Here is a 21,009-nt window from a genome sequence, read left to right as displayed (position 1 = left end):
ATTTAAGCATTGGCTAGTACAAATGTGTATTTAAAAATAAATGATCACATGGCAGGGCTCTCAACACTTCATAATCAATCATCTTATCAAGTGTCATAATGTTACGAATAGAAAAATCTATTGAGACTGTTTCAAAGGATATGATTAAGACAGACAGCAAAATAAGTATCTTTAAGCAGTAAATGTTTTCCACAATAAAGATACTTAGCCTAAAAAAAAATTTCGCATAATACATCACTTCAGTAGAAGAAAAACTTTCTTTCTCAGCTAGTCTTTTAAGAAGGTCTGATTTATACAGGAATAAAAACGTCATGGACATATTAGAGTACACAGCAAGGACTGCCACCTCAGTCACCTGGTCTCTGCAGAGAGAATCGTGTTCTCAGCATTCCTAACTGAAAAGTGAAAGTTGGGAAACCTTGGCATTAGATTAATAGTTTTTCCACTACACTCTAAGAATGCATTTTTGTGTAGGTGCTGTTTTGGACACAGCTTTATTTTTCACTTGTCATACAGTGAGATCAAGTGTCGGCGAATGCAAAACCACCCACATACACACACGTTGTTCTCAGGAACATATAAGTGAGTTGGGAAGACAAAGCAAGTATGTTCCATTGTGTATGTAGGAGAGAAAAGTCCTATGAAAGGAGCTGGGGTATCTGTCGAGCCCTTGTGTGGCAGGCACACAATGTGAAGCATTGCTCCAGCTACCCAGGATACGGTCACACAGATGTCAGCAAGCCAGGCTTTCCACACATGAAAAAGCACCCACTCGCTTGACCAGCAAAATTCAAATGTTTTTACTGTATATAATAGCAAGCTGGCATATAAATACTGTTTTTTGAGATGTTGTGGGACATTCCAGTCTTCTGTAAATCAGCAAAAATAATATTATTATTAATAAATCATGAGCCCATTTTAGGAGGAGAAACTCTTCTAATGTTTCTATTACTTGACTCTATCCCGAAAGACTTTGTATAAATGAAACAGAGGAAAAAAGAAACACAAGTCCACTGAAATTTACTTTTACAAGAAATTACCTCATATAATATTACACAGAATACCACTTTTCACACAATTCATCACAGCACAAACTATGGTCTTAAAACTAATTTAGACTAATTTAGAGTCTGAAAATAAACATATCAGCCTTTACTAAAAAGTCTGTTAATCTTTTGACAAACATCAAATTAATTTTAAGAATAAAAATTCTGAAGGTTTTACTCTAAAATACAAATGGAAAAGACAAACCAGATTTCCACTCAGAAACTTGTGGAGAGGAATTTAAGCTCATCTATCCCTGCACTCCTTCCATTATCAACAGAATAAAGAAATCCTGAGCAAAGTATATCTGATTGAGTTTAAGGATTTATTTTAACATGGAACTAAGCCCGCACTGTGAATGTACCTGTCTCTCTCCATGGAGTGTAGACTCACTTTGAGTAGACACCTAAATTTCAGATGATTAATTTCGGTGGTTACACTTTGTAACATCTAGTTTTGTAGCACTGGAAACACCCCATATCTATACAGTATTTTATTTTAGCAAGCACCAAAGGCAAGATAAACAGTTTTTTACAACTTTGGGATGCACGAGCAAAGAATAAAATTCACTGACTAGAGTCACTGTTCAATTCCCTTAGAAGTCACCAAGAATTTCCTCTGTGTACTTGAGATGTGAATTTATCTTGTAACAGTTTTATCTCAGTGATGCTATTCAACTACCACAGGTCACACAGATACGAGAAGGCAGAGACGAAGATGGATACTTTCACAATTAAACTATTCCCTTTAACCTTTAAACCCTGCAAGAACTTTCCTAATTCTTACATGCATACTGTTATAATACGCACCAAAACATGAATATTTTGATCTAAACTGAGTGAAAATCTACCTAACTCTGTAACTGCCACTGATTTGTTCATACTCTGTGCTAAAGATTCTGTGCAGCCTGTGAGACGTTTAGCAAGACCATGAGAGTCCTCTGTTCCTCAGTCTGCAATACAAATTCCCTTCCATCAGGCATATTTTTGTTAGCTTTTGTACTATCTCCTCTGAATCTCCCTAACTGTGTACATGCTCTTACACATGGAGACACACTTGCTTTGCAATACATTCTAACAGCTTTTCTGAGAAAATTTGTTTTTCCTGTAATTTTCAACAGTTCAACTGTATAGGCTAGAGAACTAATATACCTGTTTTTCAGGATGATAGACAGAAGCATGAAAAAAACTGGCAGTCAAGATCATTAGTAAAAATACAGATTTACGGAGATAATATTGCTGTTATAAGAATTTTATGTAATGATACATATTTGTGTATCTTACCTGATACATATATTCTTTCCCAGAGATAAAGGACAAGACATTTTGAAAACTGCTTGAAATTTACATTAGCAGAACGCATTAAGCAAAGAGATTTCTCTAACTGTCATTAGGTAACATAAATTGGCACATTTCACAGCCTTCAGTGATACACCAGACTGTACTTTATTTCTTACTGGCATAGTGCTACTGTGCTATCTGGGCTGGAAGACTATCTGAAACCTGCTATTTTATGGCCAATTATATGCATTAGGTATATTTCTTTGATTTAATGTCTGTGTTTTCCAAGATTTCCAATACGATTTTACAAAAACGTAGCAGAGATGCAATCTCTGACTATTTCACAGAAATCTCTCAATGTATCTAGAATCAGTTCAGGTAGAGTGACCCAGTGAAGAGACAGGATTGCTCCTTTGAGTTGGCCACAAACTCCCCAAAATTCGTGCTTAAACCTCAAATGAAAAACTGAAGTGACAAAGTGAAACATGATTTATAACAGCATCCTGTTTGTTGCATGGCATCCTCAAGGACATTGACCTCCGAACTCTACCATGAAGATAACTGGGTATGCAGTCCTACAAAACACAATGGGTGGGACAGCCTCTGAAGAACACACAAATCCACTGGCCCCAGAATGGACCCAGATGGAGGGTCCATCATATTCTGATGTCTCTCATGTTTTTGTTGCAGGCTACCCCCTATTTTTCGGATTAGCTTATAAATCCTACCAAATAAAATTCCAGATATTTAAACAAACAATTTTTAACACATCTAAATGGCATTTCAAGCAAGAACAACTGAAAATTGTTTTATTGTTGCATATGAATGTACAAATTAAAGAAAAGCTATGACTCAGAATGAAAACATTGATATTGGAAATTAGATAGGTGAACATGGATGCAAAAATGAAAACAGAACTCTTTGAAGAATAAAAATCTGGTTTTATTCCAGATCAATTCATTAGAGAAATAGTGGAGACTAAGGCTGTGCATTTAACAGCACTCTTTAGTTGTACATTTAAAATTCAGCTTTAGCTGTAAAGACGCTTGCCAGGTAAACACTCATCTTTTGTTCCTACAAATTAATCGATAATAAGAATCAGAAAAATTTATATTTTTACATGTTACCTATAAAAATCATATTCTTAATGGCCAAAAGGATAGGCATCCTGCACCTGCAGTAGACTTTTGTATTTTTCAGAAGCCTTGAAAAACTGCACATATTTTCAAGAAGTGTTGAACAATCTCACCAAGTACAATCAGCGAAGACACACTATTTTTATTCCAATTTCCTTTTATTTTGAAAGTCAGGTACTGAGAATGAAAATTGCAACAAACCCTTCCCTTAGTTTTCAGTGATTTTGAGGAGAGTCACAAAATCACATATATTAGTCATACCCAGAGCTGGTTTAAGGTAGGTAGGAATTATTTCTTTGTTACAGACAGAGGAAACAAGTCACCACCTTTAAGTAATTAATCCAAAATCATATCATATTTTAAGTGACAGATCTGAGAATGGAACTGTTCCATAAGACAAGTCTCTCTGGCTTATTGAAAGATGTGTAATTGAACATTTAATGGAGAATCTTTCTGCAGGATCTTCCTTTCAAAAATAAATGTAGGTGTGAAACCACACACAGTACAGGATCGGGTTTTTCAGCAGGAAAGAAACATTTTAAAAGATGAAACAACTGCATTCCTTCTCTTCCTACTTTAGCATACATGTAGAATGTCTACCATAATAATAACCTTTTGAATATTCCTGTTTCTATAATATTAAAAAGACCTGAGAATAAACTGAGTGGTATTTATAAGCTGTTCATAACTAGAGAACAATAATACATAATGATGCCTTTACACTGACAATATATACTGACCAATTTTATGCAGTTCAGATACGGTTACATGCTTCTGAAAATACAAATCTTGATACAAATTATTAAAGTTTATCAACAGAGAAACCCTAGGAGGCAGGCAACAGGAAAAATAACAAAGTAACAAAGATATAACTATTGTGTTCAGGACTCCTGTTTTCCCTGTTTACAGTGGAATTTAATTTATTATTATTAATCTATCTACATTTTAATCAATTTAATATACCTGAGTGTGCTTTGTTGTGTAATCCTGGTTTATAGAACTTTATCTTTGCAGCTTTTTTTTTGTTATCAGGCACTTCTCCAATTACATGTAAACATTTTAGGGAAGATTAAAGTAATTTCTATTTACAGTTAGTGGAAAACAACCTGCTCGTACTCCTGCTGCATCAGAGATTATAGGTGATATATAATATGCTACACCATATGTTTAAAGGCCAATAATGCAACTTCTAATCTCACTCTGGCTAATCAAGCTGCTCAGATTATTTTACATACATCTTTGGTTTAGGCCTTGACATGCCCTTGTTTTTCTTTCTTCTCAAAGCTAAAGTTCCCCTCTTTGATTAGCTGAAACATTTGCATGGTCACTACACATTTTTCATTTTATAAATCATTATGCATTAGCAGTCTTGATCGCCTAGCTTGACTAATCCTGATGAACTGAAATCACAGCTGAAGGTCAAACTCCATCCCACTGCACATTCATATTCAAACAAATCTGCACCATTGTTCATTAGACTTCTAAAATCATTGAAAAGAAGTTACTGAATATCTTACCCTTATTCTTTATGTTTTCCAAAACTTTATCTACAAAATGCTAATGCTTAACTGATGATGATAGCAGAATAATATCAAAATCAATACAGGCTTGCTGTTGGAGTACTTAATTTTATTGAAAGTTGTACAGTCTAGATCTTAATCAATATGTGTGTACAGTCAGAATATTTCTGGTGTTTCACTGATTATTTTGTTTCATTTAAACAACATGGGTATAATACCCTTTTTATTGCATATCTTAAATTCAACAACTTTTATTATAATTATGACTTTGGTCTATTCTGCATAAAGCATGCTGTCCAGTTTTACATTGTTAAGATATTAATTTTCTTCTCCTGTGACAAGAATCAGACTGACTTATATTTTTTTAATATAGAACACAACTATGTAAAATTTCGTATTCCTTTAATGCTACAGATACAAAAACAGAACAATTGTGATTTTGATGGAGCTCACAAAATTAGCCTAAATAATATTAATTTCAACAAAAGGGGAGCTGTCCTGATAAAAGACAACTCTCTAAGAAAGCAAAAATAAATATGAGAAGGAAGCTCCTTTCATGCTTTCATAGGCTCTCTCATAGATTGATGGATGATAATCATCTTAATTTCACTGCTCTCCAAAACAAAGAGCCAGAAAAGGCAGCAAAAGACACTAGCCCATTCATTCCAGGACCTGCACAATGCTAATTCCAACATTTAGCTGCATGGTTTTCTGCTTGATGTATCAGAGCTCAAAAGATGAAAGCAGAGAAGTAATTGCTCTCCTGGTTCTTATTCTTCGCTGACAACCCATAAATTTAATTTTACACACACATTCATTTACATTTTCAAGTATATGACATGATAATTGCAAGAATATAACACCTCCATTCCTGTAGATACAGCAACTAGCTGATTGACAAGTGTGGTGAATAGAGAGGAATGGTGGTTGAATTGCAGAATTTTTTTCTTCTGAAAATTACACTTAGAAGGGCTAACGGTAATAAGCATTTATGAAACAGTCTCACCATAAACATCTGCACATAAAATGAACAGCAGCACCTCAGCTATTACAGTCTCTCAGCTCTTTGCGCTTCACAGTGAACTCTACTATTGAAATATTACAATTACTAACACTGAATCCACTGAAGCACAAATGTATAAAAAAGCACCTATCCCCAACATTTACTATATTCTTCGGACATACTGATTATTTCAATCAGTCATATCACTGCTAAACCATAAAATATTTGGCTTGCCTTAATGTAGCTAATTATATCTTAAGGACTTTAAATATTCTTTCTGCTTAACGAAATGCAGTGTTTCAGGGCCCTACCGAGAAGACATGCATTGCTAAGGAACATGGTAGTCTCTAGTTATTTTTAAGTGCTTCTTGAAAAAGAGTTATACCCTTCAAAAATCTCCTGCAGGAGTGTACACTACTTTGGCTTTCTAGCTCACCACGCAGAAGGCTACAAACTGACTTGCTTTTCTTTGGCTCCAAAGTTCAAGAATGGAACAAAGCACTCTAAATTGGATCCTGATGAGAAAACATCACCAACTTCTCAGAAGAATTTCAGATCATTAAGATGCTCTCACTGCACTTGGAGTCGCTGATGAGGCTCTCTAACTGACAGAGGTCAACTTCAATGGAAGCAGGCAGGAAGAAAAGGGAAAACTGAGGTAGATTTACTGAGAGCTTTGTACCAAAGGCTTAGCAATTACTTTGTGTGAATACCCTAGCTAATAAGTACAGATCAAAGATTTGTTCAGGTCTGCCAGCTCGTATGCTGTTTAACATGCAGCGCTATTAGAATAAACAACACCAAGAGAAAGCACCATGGCCAAAGAACTGTAATATTCCAAACAATGCACTCACATTCTGTGCAAATCATTATTTGGGCTGAGGGAAAAAAAAAAAAAAAGGTATAGAAAGAAAACCCAAGAGCTCCTTATCATGCAATCCCTGATTGGGCACATGTATGTAAGACAGCTGCATTATTAAACAGTTCAAATAAATACCAACAACACCAAACCCAGTGCTACAGATATTTCACCAACCAGAATTTTTAGAAAATTAAAACTGTACAGGCTAAATGCAGCAAGACCAAGCAATAAACTTCCCTAGTATTTTTAACAAAATTCTTCATGCTTTTACTAAAATGTAACATCTCAGGAAATGTTTCTTCAATAATTATGTAGGCTTGACTACTAAAAGAAGACACGTTTCTACTTCTTTTCAAGTACCTTTTCCAAGTTTTAGTGTACTACGGAATAATTTTTGACATTTATTGATTATATACATCAGAACCATGGAAACATAGGCTTAGCTTTTTGATGCTGAGATGGGTAGGTATCAGCTATGCTTTGGTGCATCTTCTCTGTTGTATTGTAGAAGGGAATTTGTTGCTAAGTTTTGGGTCTCTGCTGGCCTCTGCAGAATAGCTGGGGAAGCAGAGCAGCAGAGAGGAGCTGCCCAGGGGCAGAGCTGCCTCCCAGGAGCACAGGAGAAAGCCCAGCTCTTTGCAGGGCAAGGTGACAACAAGTGGTAGTTTTCCTAGCACCATTTAAAGAGCACCACTGGGTGAAGATGGGGCACAAATACCACAAACAAGCTAAATAACCTTCCACTGCTCTCCCCAACCCCTTACCAGAATAAGAATTTGCCAAAATGGAACTACTTTCATAGCACTGCTTTTGTTTCAGTGTTTGCAGACCACCCCTGTCTTATTATGGCTGCCTTCCAAAATCATCTACAGGAAAAGAAAGTCTTTACTTTCCACCAGATATCAGCACAGGACACCTAAGTTTGGACTCTACTTAGCATTCAGTATCTGCAATATATTTTTATAGATAAATGTTCCCTCAGTGTTGCGGAATATTGATTTAAGATGCAGTAGGGAACAATGGTTATCTCAAACCACATTTTATAACATATTATATTCAGGAAAGGGAATTTCATGCATGACCATCTGAAGCACAACATATTCCACACCATTTAGAACTATCTCAGGTTCTCTTTTCATATTAATCACTTCTACTTAATTTAAAATTTACCAGACATCTCACTACTGAGAAGTATTCCAGTTTAAATATTTGACTTGAGTTGCTCATCTTTTGTTTAATGACCAACTTTTTATATGGGTATAAAACAGTGTTTAAAATGTAGGGGGTTTTTCCCTTTCTGAATAGACTTCCACTATTATTTTTTACCAACTAGTTTCATTGAAAGGTTTCCAGCATTACAGGTAATGTAAAGTCCATTAGGTCAGGCTCTTCATAGTATGACATGCAGTAAATTACAAGTGCTTCAAGCAGCTCGGTGAATTACAGTTCATCACTTTGAAAGGTTCCCACTACAAGACTACAGATATCAGATCTGGCAGTTAGGATCCAATTAACACTTTGGTCAGAATAATCAGATTGCGTGTGTAAGACTTGTATAATTCCTTTATTGCTTCCATGCATCTTCTGTCTGTAGGTAAATTTGTTGCTGTTATTTCGAAGCTTGGAATCAGTATTTCACTTGCCTTTAGGTTATATTTCAAGTCCTTTTGCAGTACAGTGATGAACTCTCCCTGTTCCACCAATTTAGATCACTTGTCCCATAGATATTACTGCTTGAGAAATGGTTTGTTTCTGGTAGTTTTGTTTTGTATTCTTACCATGTCATTATATGTCTAGAAAAAAAATTGCTAGCAATTTTTACTAAGCACATTTTATTCAGTGTAACAGAGACAGTTTTCTCCAACATGATCACTGTGAATCTCACAGAACACCCAGATAACTGTAAATGACATATGCATTGACATTTACATGTGTACTGTCATGCAAAACCATTTCTTGCTACACTGAATATAATACTATAACTGAATGAAAAAAAAAATTCTGATTTTGTGATATCATTTTCCAAGCCATGGTCAGTGTACATAAAGGTTCTTCAGGATAAACCTTATCAGTACAGAGTAATGGATTTCAAATTCTACGTTGTTACCTAGTGCTTTACAGCAAATTGCACTTTCAAGTCTTAGAGGCGGTGAGAATCCTTGGGAAGAAGTGAGCTTGCACAAGGTATTCCACTTTTTCCACAGAGATGCAGTAATGAACAGACACACAAATGCTGGAAGTTTGAAAGACAGAAACCTATAAACTGGCTAAGCAAAAAGATCAAAGGCTACTGACACTCCTGTATATTCTTGCTGAAGATAGTCTGCCTGTTTCCCTCTGACAAACCTGCCATACAAACGTGTACGAAAGGTCATAGCTTATTAGTCTATACAGCAGTATTAACTTCAGCTCTTCATTGATACATGCATTTTAAATACTACAGGGACAAAAACTAAAACAAAAACTCAGATTTATTTCTCAGTTTAAAAGTGTTTCAAGAACAAACATTATAGAACACTTTATGGACTTTAAATGTGAGTAATGGGGTACGAAGTTCTAGGGCAACAATACCTATTTGCTGCAGATCAATGACACCCATGAATCACTGATGTCTGAAACTATTTGATGGTCAATAATACTTCAAGTTTCAGTCCAGTTTCTAATAAGCTACAGTACATGTAAAAAATTACCATCACAATGAACTACAAGACCTACAGAAAGCCCAAGGACTATATGGCTCACCAAACAAATTGGTTTTCCAGAAGTATTGTACTATTTGGATATCAGAAACCTCCAATCCACCTGTACTGTTTCCTTCTCACAAGACAATGCCAGAGAGTATGCAGCCAGTAGCTAGGCAAACCATAGCTTGTAGCTTTAACAGTATAAATTAGGAGGAGTGTCTATACACTATTTATACAGTTAAGAGAGAAAGAGAGAAGGTCTTTTAGATGGCAATTCAGACAGAATAAATTGAGCTCTGTTCTGAATTTTGAATTTTTCTGTGCGAGAGCTTTCTCTCCATGAATCACAAGGAACCTCCTCATGTAGGCATGTTACATCTGGTGATGAGAAGCCTTCCTTTCCTTGAGAAAGCAGAACAAAACAGCAGTGCATGAGCGAACCCCACAGAAGTGAAGAAGAAAAGAACTACTCAGGTGTAGACACTTGGAGCCACTAAAATTATTCTTTAAGTGGAATATCTTGCATGCTTTCAAACCAGAACTATGTGACCTACAGATACTCCTTAGTATATGCATCCAACAGTATAAATTAAAATGTATTGTTAATCTTACAATTTGAACAAATCAGTATACTTTCCTAATGATGGGATTATTTTACTGTTTTTGTGTTCCAATTCTCAGTGGACACAAGATAGCTTTAGAAAATTTCAGCTAACTACTCACCTTGGGTGACTTAGGTTTCTACTAGTTTAAAGAAACTTTATTAGCACACTGTATTTTAAAGCAATTTAATTTGATACTCTTATTTTCCATCAAAATGCATCCAAACAAATTAAAATAATCCTTCCCCACATGGCCAAATCAAACTCCATCCCAAGAAACTCAATTACCACAACCTTAAATTTTTCTGCATTTGCATTTTGTTTGTGCTCTAAAACATGCACAGGCTGAAGGTTCTCATCTGTATTTCCAGATCTTCACAAAGTACATAATTGTTCTGATCTCCTCATAGACTTTCTGCTTTAAGAGGAAGTAGAGGCTAGCTAAGAGAAACATCTTTCTCAGCTCACCAGAACAACATTTTTGCCAATTTCCAGCTTAAAGCTCAAGAGTGTGAAACTTGTAGATATAAAATGGTGGCAACTCCACTTTCCCCCCAAAAAAAGTCCTCAAATAGTAAGCACAAACCCAGATACAATCAGAAAATAATTCAGCTCGACTACACCTTGACTACTTGAAATATTTAATTGAAACATGTTCCTCTCTTTTCACCAACTAGCCAGGCAACTAAAATGAAGCATTATACCTGGTTCAAACACAGGATAATGGATCAGGGCCTATTTTGGAAATATGGAGACTGTTATTATTAAAACCTTCATGACCAGCATCTATGCAGTATGATTTTCAAAGCTACAGAATCCCATGCCACAGTCTGATTAAAGGACATATATATAATTACCAGACATTCACGTCTGTCTAGCTGGATGCTTTTCTGGGCACTGAGGCACTCTTATGCCTTAGTTTTCTGCATCTTTTCCCTGAGCTTAAAGTTATGGAAAAGGCAGTGCAATTTTCCCTTGCCCAATGCTTAAAAAAACCTGGCTCCCCATTAACAGGAGAAGCCACTGCTTCTGTATGCCCACGTAAAATCAATTTATGCTGCTATATGCCTAAGTGTGCACATAAGCATGATCTGTGCCTAATGGAATCAATTAGATATCAAGAAAATATTTCTTAAAAATGACAATTTGTAAACATATTCTTCCTAGTCTAAAGATTTACTTCTTTCATTCCTCATCCCCCTCCCTCCATCCCCACTGCCCATTTCTTAAACAAAAACATGTAGCTATCACCACCAGCAAAATAAAGACAAATTTATATAGATCCAAATGGCAGACAAAAATTTCTGTCTCCAGCTGACATAAACATACTCTAGGCATAAACTGTGGCCAGCATGTGGATTACAGAGCTACCCTCTCTTGTAACCCTTGCACATAAGATGTAAAAAACACAGTTTAGGACTGCTTCAGACAGAAAGGTAAGACTACTCGGATCACAGTGATTTGGGTATCACTGCCACCTTGCCCAGGACACAGCATGCCCAAGATTTCCATTCCAAATCCTGCCCCCTCTCCTTTGAATCTTGGCAGCCATAGCAAAGGCACATGCTGCAGGTGCAGAAGATTGAAAACAGAGTAGCCAAGCATCTCAGTAGTATATCTTATGTATTTAATTTAGATAGAGATAAAAGAAACATTTTTTGATCTCAGCCAAAGTAGCCTTTAATAGGACAGTTCTCCATTTACCCTGTCAAGGCTGACAAGTACTCTGTAGTTTTATGTACATTTATCAGGAGTGCATGGGGATTAACGGGTGTTAGTTGCTCCTACCTCTGGGTAAAATGGATGGATCTCAGTCAAATTTAAGCAATAAAAACTATCATTTGGCCCAAAGAGCAGCTGATGTGGACAATTCTCAAGCTTTCAAGAAGTGCTGAGATTAATCCAATTCACCTATTTCCCTGTCTGGTGGTTGAATAAAATCCCTTATCTGTCCACTTTTGGGCTCTTTTGATCAGTTTGTGATAAAAGGGCAATACCAGCAATCATGAAATGCAGGTCTCTAGCCCCTCTATCTGCTTCTTGGAGCAGCTGAAGCAAGCTGCTTTTGAGCTCTTCACTACAAGAAAATTAATTTTGTGTGCAGTGAGACAATGAATGGGTAAAGCTGGCTGTAAAGAAAATAAGGAGATGATGCAGTCAGTGAGTCATTTCTAATCATTACCACTAGTGTTCCCCACTGAACAGCCACAGATTAAAACAGCACAACAAAACAGAAACAGTGACCAATGCTGTCAATAGATGCCAGAACTAGGGCAAGAAATCACTCATCAGGCCATCAGGAACTGCTGTGTACTTTTTCACATTTATGTGACTCTTTCTATACATGATCTTTCTACAGCAATTTGAAAAGAGACTTTCATTAATTAAACGTTTAAAACAGTGCAGTGCAGTTTAGAATAATTTCTCAGTACTTGCTGTTTATGTGTCTTTTGGGTGTGTAATGCAAAGGTGTTTTAACATTCTAACCAAATACAAACCACTTCAGCATTTCATGATCTTGTGATATGTTATAGGAATAAGAGGGTTTCCATTTTTTCTGTTCTATAGAAAGTGCAGCCATTTACATGTACAGAGTAGAAATTTCTGATTTTGTTTTGCTATCCGTCTTGCTGTTTGGTCATACAAACACACCTATTTGTGTATCAAATGCAGTGTTTCAGGACTGTGGTCAGATCTGCCCTGGTGTGTAATGACATGGTCATTACCATGAATACTTTTTCAGTATTAGCATGAACACTTTCAGTCAAATAGAAAAATTTATCATGGCAAAAGCTCCCGCTCTTTGTCTCTTATTAGATACCTGAGCCTTACAGGGAACTCATTAGATTATCAACATTAATAATTTCATATTATCTTATGTACCATGACTTGGGCCAGGTTTGTACAATAACATTTTAAGCATCTTACTGGTCTTACAGGTCTGCTTGCCCTGAGCACTTTCTAGGGGCAACAGAAGACCATGTGCAAATCCATTGACTAGTGACTTGTAAAACCAGCATTGTCTTCATCTGTCTCTGTTTTCTACTGCAGACTCAGGTTAGACTGACTTTGCTTCTAACAAGGCTACCTAAAATTTAATGCCCTAGCTTAGGCAAGATGAATTTGGACTTTTTGACAGTTCATTTGAAAAGCCACAAGGCTCTGGGGTGATAGTGGCACTAAAAACTGTCCTGTGTGCCATGTGTTGCTCTCAAGCAACAGAAGATTTTCATCACTAATTCAAATAACACAGAGATATCCAGAAGAGCATACAGATAAACTAGGGTAAATACAGTTTAGCAATAGCTGTCAAGGAGAGACCTGAAAGCTGTCCATGGCTTCAGCAGGTATGTCTCTGCTATCCTAGTGGCTCCCACCAGACATTTAGCCAGCCCCCAGTCCCACTCTTGACACAGCTGAAAGCAAGCAGTTTCCTCAATACACTGCTCCTTTCCCCAGAAACACTTCCATCAGCAGTCTTGGAACACTGCCAACACACAGCATATATTTAAGTACCTTCCATTTACTGAAATGTCACCTCCTTCATTAGACACAGGTGAGTGTCTCTGTCCTTTCACTGACTTTCTATGCCACCTGCCAATGTTTTGGGGTTGTTTTTTTTTTTCAAGACTATGGAAATACTTTATTTGGTTTTTTTTCAATTTGTTTGTAGTCTACAGGTTTAGTATCAAAATATGAAGTGGTACCTAGGGATGAAGCAAATTTAAAGATTTCTTGAGAAATTACAGTGTTCTCTTCCTGTAGTGACAAGACCTCTTTAAACTGAAAGATGGGAGTTTTTGATATAGGAAGAAACTCTTAAATGTGAGGTGGTGAGGCACCGGAACAGGTTGTCCAGAGAGGTTGTGCATGCCCCAGCCTTGGAAGTGTCAAAGACTGAATGGGGCTTTGAGCAACCTGGTCTAGGGGAAGGTGTTCCTGCCCATGGCAGGGGTGTTGGAAGCAGATTATCTTGAAGCTCCCTTCAAACCCAAACCATTCTAGGCTTACTCACTGCTCAGGCATGCACTGAAATGGACAATACAGCTGAAATCTTCCAAACTTGTTACCTTGAGAGCATATCAGCCCTGAAAAGGCAACAAGTTTTCCAAAGTACAAATATTACAGATAATAAACCAGTGTTTGTTTGCTTTGATAATTACAGGCAAACAATCTGTCTCCAAGGGGAGGCACATCCAGCACTGGTAAAGCATATGTTATTCATGAGTTAATGGAATACACAGCTGGCTATAGTCACTTACAATGAAATGACTGAAAGAGCAATAAGGACGGATCTTTAGTGATACACCTGTTTAGAAACAAGTTCCAAGAACAAATTTTTGTTATAAAAAATGGAACTAGAAAGACACAATTTCTCTGAAAGGTTCAGTAAAACAGAACTAAGAAACATATATATTTTTTAAAGACAAGTTCAGAACTTCTAATGCAAAAAGCATTTGAAATACTTTCTTTTATCACTTTAATAACAATGTCTGATTTGTCAAAATATCAGTAAAAACTCTATATATATCTGTTAAGGGATTATTCCAATAGCATGAAAAACTCTAGCACTGAAATGACACAGAATATAGAACTGTCATCGTGCATTTACATATAAAAGGCTGTTTAAAACTGACAGGCACATAAACAGAAAATACATGCTATAAAATTAGTCATTTTTAAGTATAGATCTTTAAATATAACTGGCAGAACACCTTAATTTGAGCTAACTCATTCTCAAAAGGAACCATAAAAATGGTACAGCACCTAATAACATATTTTCTTCTGTCTTGTATACTGATATTAGTTTGATTATTTCACTATTTGAACATGTCTTCATTAACCTACCTTAAAATATTTTTGATATTTCTTAAATAATGCATTTTTGTTAAGGATGTCATTATATGTTTATAAAAGTCTTATTTATCTTTTCAGAAGATGATCAGAACTGTGATTTGCTAGATACTGGATGCTACTTGACAGAAAAAAAACATATATAGCACATCCAGGACTACTAAACAAAATGCATATTTTTACAGTTCTTATGATGAAATATTTATAGGGAACTGAAGAGCTTTAATAGGCCTACAAGGGACGATGTTTTGAATGCACAACTCCTTTCAGTCAAAAATAGTAGCAGCACATTTCAAACCAAGCACTGTATGAAACAACACTCTAAGTTTGAATTAATATAAATCACATAAAATGCTTATTGCTAGAAAAAAAAAAAAAAAAAGAAGCAGTTCTGACAAGTAAATAAGAAAAAAGAAAGCATTTTGACACTTACACCGAGAATGCTGACTCCTTTGAAAAGACATAGAAGTGGGGTTTATGGCTTTATATTAGCAGGATGCGATGACCAGGGCCAGGACCCATCTCTCCTTTCCCCAGTGAACGGAGAGAACCTGGGCAGGGCACGAATCCCCAGCTGGGAGCTGCACTGAAGGGTCTCACCTATCAGGGCGGATGGCTGAGCAGCAGGCTCCAGAAGCTCAGCCTTTCTCCCAGCCATTCCTCCCGGGATCCACACCACACCCCTGGCACGGGCCGGGCGGTGCCAGCGGCTCCCCTGCCGCAGGAGCAGCTGGCACCTGCTGCCTGTCCTGCTTCGGGCTGGCACGGGAGGAATTCTGCTCCCGTACTCCCTTAACTCGGAGAACAACCAGAGCCCCGAAGTGGACAACTGGGTGGAAACACCTCTCCCTTAGTTTTGAAATCAAGAAGTTTGTTAAGTCCTAATTTCTTCTAAATATTTTCAAAACTCTTTTCATGAAAGTGCCTAGTAATAAATGAAGCAGTACTTTCCAAAGCTCTCTGAACACAGAGAAAATCTATGTAATTTTCCCTGAAAATTATAGATTTAGAAGAATTTATTTTTGTCTCCCTAGTCACAAAATCAATTAATCACAAAGATTTGAGCATAAGAAAATTCACTATTACTTACATCATTGTGTAAATTTGAAATAAGTATAGAACCTTTTGCAACACTTGAGACATAGATGCCTGTTAAAAACATTTTCTGTATAAAATTCTATTTTCCTCTCACTTTTATTTAGTTTTAGAAACAACTCAGAGACTATCTTAATGGCATTCAGATAATTATTCTAAGAAAAATAGATGTAACTTTTTGTTATACTATTTGGATTACTCATAACAAAACCTCACAAACTGATGTTCATTAAATATACATATAGGCATAATTGTTGTAAGCACTGAAGAGCAATATAATTTGAATTTTAATTAAAAGAAATAAACTGAAATAAAAGTATTTCCAGAAAAAAAATGTTATGCAAATTGCAGAGCAAAAAGACACCTTGGCAAGCAAGCTACCATATCCTTCTCTTCAAAAGCAGAATAAATGGGTTTGTTTCTGACAGACATTTGTCTAAAATATTTTAAAAAAATTTAAGCAAGGGGAATTCCACAACACTTCCTATTTCAGCACTTTCTTACTTTGATTATTTCCCAAAATTATTGGACATTTAACACAAACCTCCCATGCATCAATTAAAGCCAATTATTATCTGTATACATGTACATATAAGTATAAAAATATGTAATTTTTTCACAAAAATATAATGATGAAAAAAAATAATGTCATTTACCAATAAAATATGCATTTTGGAATGGAATGGCTAAAACACGTTTTCCACTACTATCCTATTACTGAATTCTTGCCATATAAATTAAAACTTTATCAGTGTTATTTTTACACGGGATTGTATCTTACAAATGTAAGAAAATGCACATTTGTACCCAAACACCTGACCCACCTCTGAAATCATCAGTGATCTAAACTCAGCTACAACTTTGTCCCCAAGTTTGACAGTAACAAGTGCCCCAAGAACCAACCTCAGGAATGAGGGTTGTTCCAAGAGCTGGGCTCACCAAAACCCAGACACATTCACTGAAATACTGCGTGACCCAGAATATTTTCCTTTTGACAAAAGATATTATTACAGTTCACGTATACACAGTGTTTACAGTACTCCTAATGAAAAGACCATGTGTCACCTTCTGCATGATACCACAGCTTCCACAGCTCTTCAAGTCTGGAAGAAGAGACTGAGACTTGCCTTTAAATTAAGTGATAACTGAAAAACATTTTCCATCCAGAAGTTCAAGGAAGTTTAGAACTAGTGTTTCATGAAACAAGACTAAAATACAACTAAGGTTTGCAGGTCCTATAGCAAAGTTTTGCTCTTGCCCAAATAGGCAGGAAAACAATCCAGTTCTGCACAATAAAAACCATTAGTCAACAGCAAAAAAAGCAACATGCGATTCACAAGCAATTCTGAAGGGTTAAAAATATTCCTTAGGAACAATTCAGTTGCTTTTTTTCCATTTAAAATAAAATATTTCCAATATGTTCTTATAAGAATATTAGTGATAGAAATTCCAAAGAAAAAGTTTTGCTTTGAGATGAATCTGACTTTGACATTATGCAACCCTGAAAAACTAATATTAACAATGTTGTTTTGAAAATGTAGGAATGTTTCAACTTCTTCAAAATCATCTTTTTGACCCAAAATCGCTATTAAAAATTTCAGAGCATTTTAGTACCAGAAAGTCACAATAAAAATGTTATAAATGAAATACTTTATGAATCTGTAATGAAATGTTCAGTGCCAGATCCTTTTTATTCTACTGATAGTGATAGACTAAAATTGTGAAAGATTTCACAATTTTCACTATACTTTAGCATCTTTCAGTGGAATAGTTACTATTCTTAACCATGGCAAACCCAGCTGTGGACTAAAAACCATAATTTTATCAATCTGGTAAAAAATTTCAAGCTTATGTTCTCAGAAGAGTTCTCTAAATTATGGGCATCCAGCCTCTGTCACAAGTCATAGCAATGGCTAGAAAAAATATTTAAAGAGAGGAAAAGTGGAAATATGAATGGTTGGCTCAATTAAAATACCAGTTAAGGACTGTTAAGTTGGATATTTTTATTTTCTCTACAAACTTTGTGAACTCTATAAATATCAAATAGTGGCAACAAACACAAAGAAATTAGAGCAGGATTTACACATGGAAGGAGAACAGAGACAGGACATGCAGGTAATAGAAAAGAAGACATGCTGTCGGCATCTTACTTATAGAGATGCTGAAGAGGTTTAAGCGGACTATTTACCTTCTCTTTGTGAAGTGCAAAGCTTTAGGGCCTGCTTAAAAAAAAGTATATATACACATCTATCTGTCTCTCTGTTTGTGGCCAGTAGTGATGACCCAGACATTATTGGAAGTTTCTGAACAGCAAACTCCTTTAAGTGGCAAAAGCCACAATCTTGCTAAATTTTGCCCAGTGTAAGACGTCCTAGAGCAATTCCTTAAATGAAAGAGTTTTGAAGAAAACCACAGTGCCACTTGCTGCATAATGTCAAACCAAATCTTCCAATTTAGTATGCAAAGACTGAGAAATGAACATTTCTCAGTTATATTCTCCCTGTTACTTTGTAGGTAACAGCACAATGTGTGGGTTCTGCAAATGAATCTCCTAGGAGCAGTGAGTGCATAGATCATTCTAAAAAATCACCTGCACAACCCTCAACTCACTCCAACCATCTAGACTTCAGTGCCATCGAACACTAAAAGAAAGAAGATTTCGGGCTGAATAAAATCTGTATTTGCTGAAACATATACTGTGCGAATGGATTTAGTTCTTTGGTGTCTAACACTTCCTTGCCTTTTATACATCGAGGATGTAAAGGCAATTATGAAGAACCACTGGAATAATGTAACAAAATATTTATGACTGGAGCACTATGGGTACCTCTGTTACTTCAGTATCTCTACAAAATCCTCAAGTTTTTTACTATGGAGCACAAATACCTCTTGTGCTAGAGTAGACTTTTGGAAGCATGATAGCGTAGCACAGAAAGAAACTGAAATGCCCAGAAGTTAGTATCATGTATGAAGTACATAATGTTACAGCTACTTGGCAAAAGGATTAGCAGGCTGGATTTGTTGGCATCTGGCTTTTTAGTATCTCAAACCATTTTATAGCAAGCTTTTTCATGTTGTGTAACTTCCCAGTATGTTCCATCACACTTTCTATAACATTATATTCACAAAATCTTTTCTATTGTATTTTAAAGTCCACACATAACATGAAGTGGTAAGTGATGAGCTAAATCTAAGCCCCAATGCGTCAGTTAAACATATTTATTTATATGTGCATATTTTACATACAATTTATATATACACCAAATACTAAACACGCTACATATTCTAGTTAAAAAGCCCCAAAGTTTAAAATACATATATACATATTCTTTTAATTTTTATCTGTCTCCCCTGTTCACAGACAACTGGAAAAACTACACAAATAATAAAAATAGGAAATAAATCACACTCTAACTATCTAACTATTATGAAGGGAACACTGTTTTAACAAGATCTATGGAATCACATTAGCATTCTATTAATTCAATAATCTTGATGTTGTTACAAGTTGGAGACAGTTATCAAAGCAGAGGATCATTCTTGTACATAAGGATCACATCACTTAATGGGACAGAGGTGTCACATAAACTACAGTGTCAAAAAGATAACAAATACAGGGCTGAGCCTGGAGTGGCAATGAATTTATCTTGGCATACATGGCTCCAACCAAATGACTGGTATTTGATAAACATGTAGATTTTTCAAACTGCTATCATTAGAGTGCTGATTTTGTGAACTTCCTCTGAAACTCAGCTTTTATTTTATACTCAAACACGTTCAAAATCTATACATACTTCCCACTGACAGTGGTAGCAAAGCTCTCTCATTAACTTAGCTTTGCAATGAAAAATGTCAGAACATCATCTCTTCTTTTGAAATTAAATAAATATTTATGGTAATTATTATAAAACAACTATCTTTGAGGACACTGGTCCCTGGACACTGGACACTGGTTTGCACAGATTTCAACTAAGCTGTTTCCTCAGAGAAGCTTCAGGAATTATTCTTCATGATTCAGTACATTCCTCCTTAGAACTAGTAGCCAAGCCAACATTTTTTACACCTTTTTGTTCATTCATATAGTTTGAGTCAAAAAGAATAGATTCTAGGCATGATATTTCTTTTACTACTTCATTTCTGTGTGCAGCTGATAACAGTGCCCCCTCCCACCTACACGGCACACTAAAGTTTGAAACAATTCAAGAATTCAAGATAACAAACTGGTTTCAGTACAAATACTTCTACCCTTACAGCTTCCAGGCTCTGCTATATGTGATTTGGTCTCACATTTATTACAGAGATATTAACATAAACACATGTTTGCTAGAAGATCTGAATTCTAATGACTTTTTAAGTTGGCTACAGGTTTGCAGGTAGAACACCAAGGCAGCCCAGTATCAATCTTTGAATGTCATGTTTGTAAGACTGATGGATGGAGGCAGTTCCACTTGTGCTGGCTTTAGCCTTAACTGCTCCGAGGTGAAGCCTTTCATTTCATGCAGTTTCTGAACAGATATATCCTATGAAACCACATGAAGAGAACAGGCTGCATTTCAACTTCCATGTGCTCAGCCAGCCGAGGTCGTTAAGAAGGTACCGCTGTAGCTACAGAGCTACAACACAACTATTTACATGTAATAAAACCTTGGAGTTTTAAGTATGATGTTACATATATATTTTGATACATGAACAAATAGAAGATGGAGGGGTGGCATGGTGATTTAACAGACCAAGATGCTACTTTATTCAGCAATGGTGAATTCAGACAAAGGCCAACTCAGGACTAAATACCGAAGAATATCTAAGTGCAGCTATCTTTTGTAAGTTCCCACCAAATTCCAGCTTCTTCAGACTATCAGCGTACAGGACATGATTTTCTGAATGAATAACTCTATTTTCTTCTGTTTGTCTCCCCATTACAACAGCATG

The 21,009-nt window shown here is 36.1% G+C and overlaps 1 protein-coding gene across 7 annotated transcripts in view; it reads right to left on the bottom strand.

Moving 5' to 3' along the window:
- The window catches only part of FOXP2 (forkhead box P2), a 411,548-nt gene that overhangs the window by 63,597 nt on the left and 326,942 nt on the right, over window positions 1-21,009 (bottom strand). The window lies entirely within an intron of this gene.

This window comes from Prinia subflava, chromosome 4 (genome assembly GCF_021018805.1).
Source record: "Prinia subflava isolate CZ2003 ecotype Zambia chromosome 4, Cam_Psub_1.2, whole genome shotgun sequence".
Lineage (NCBI taxonomy): Eukaryota > Metazoa > Chordata > Aves > Passeriformes > Cisticolidae > Prinia > Prinia subflava.
The sequence above is the reverse complement of the archived record's forward strand: the minus strand, read 5'-3'. Positions and strand labels throughout refer to the sequence as shown.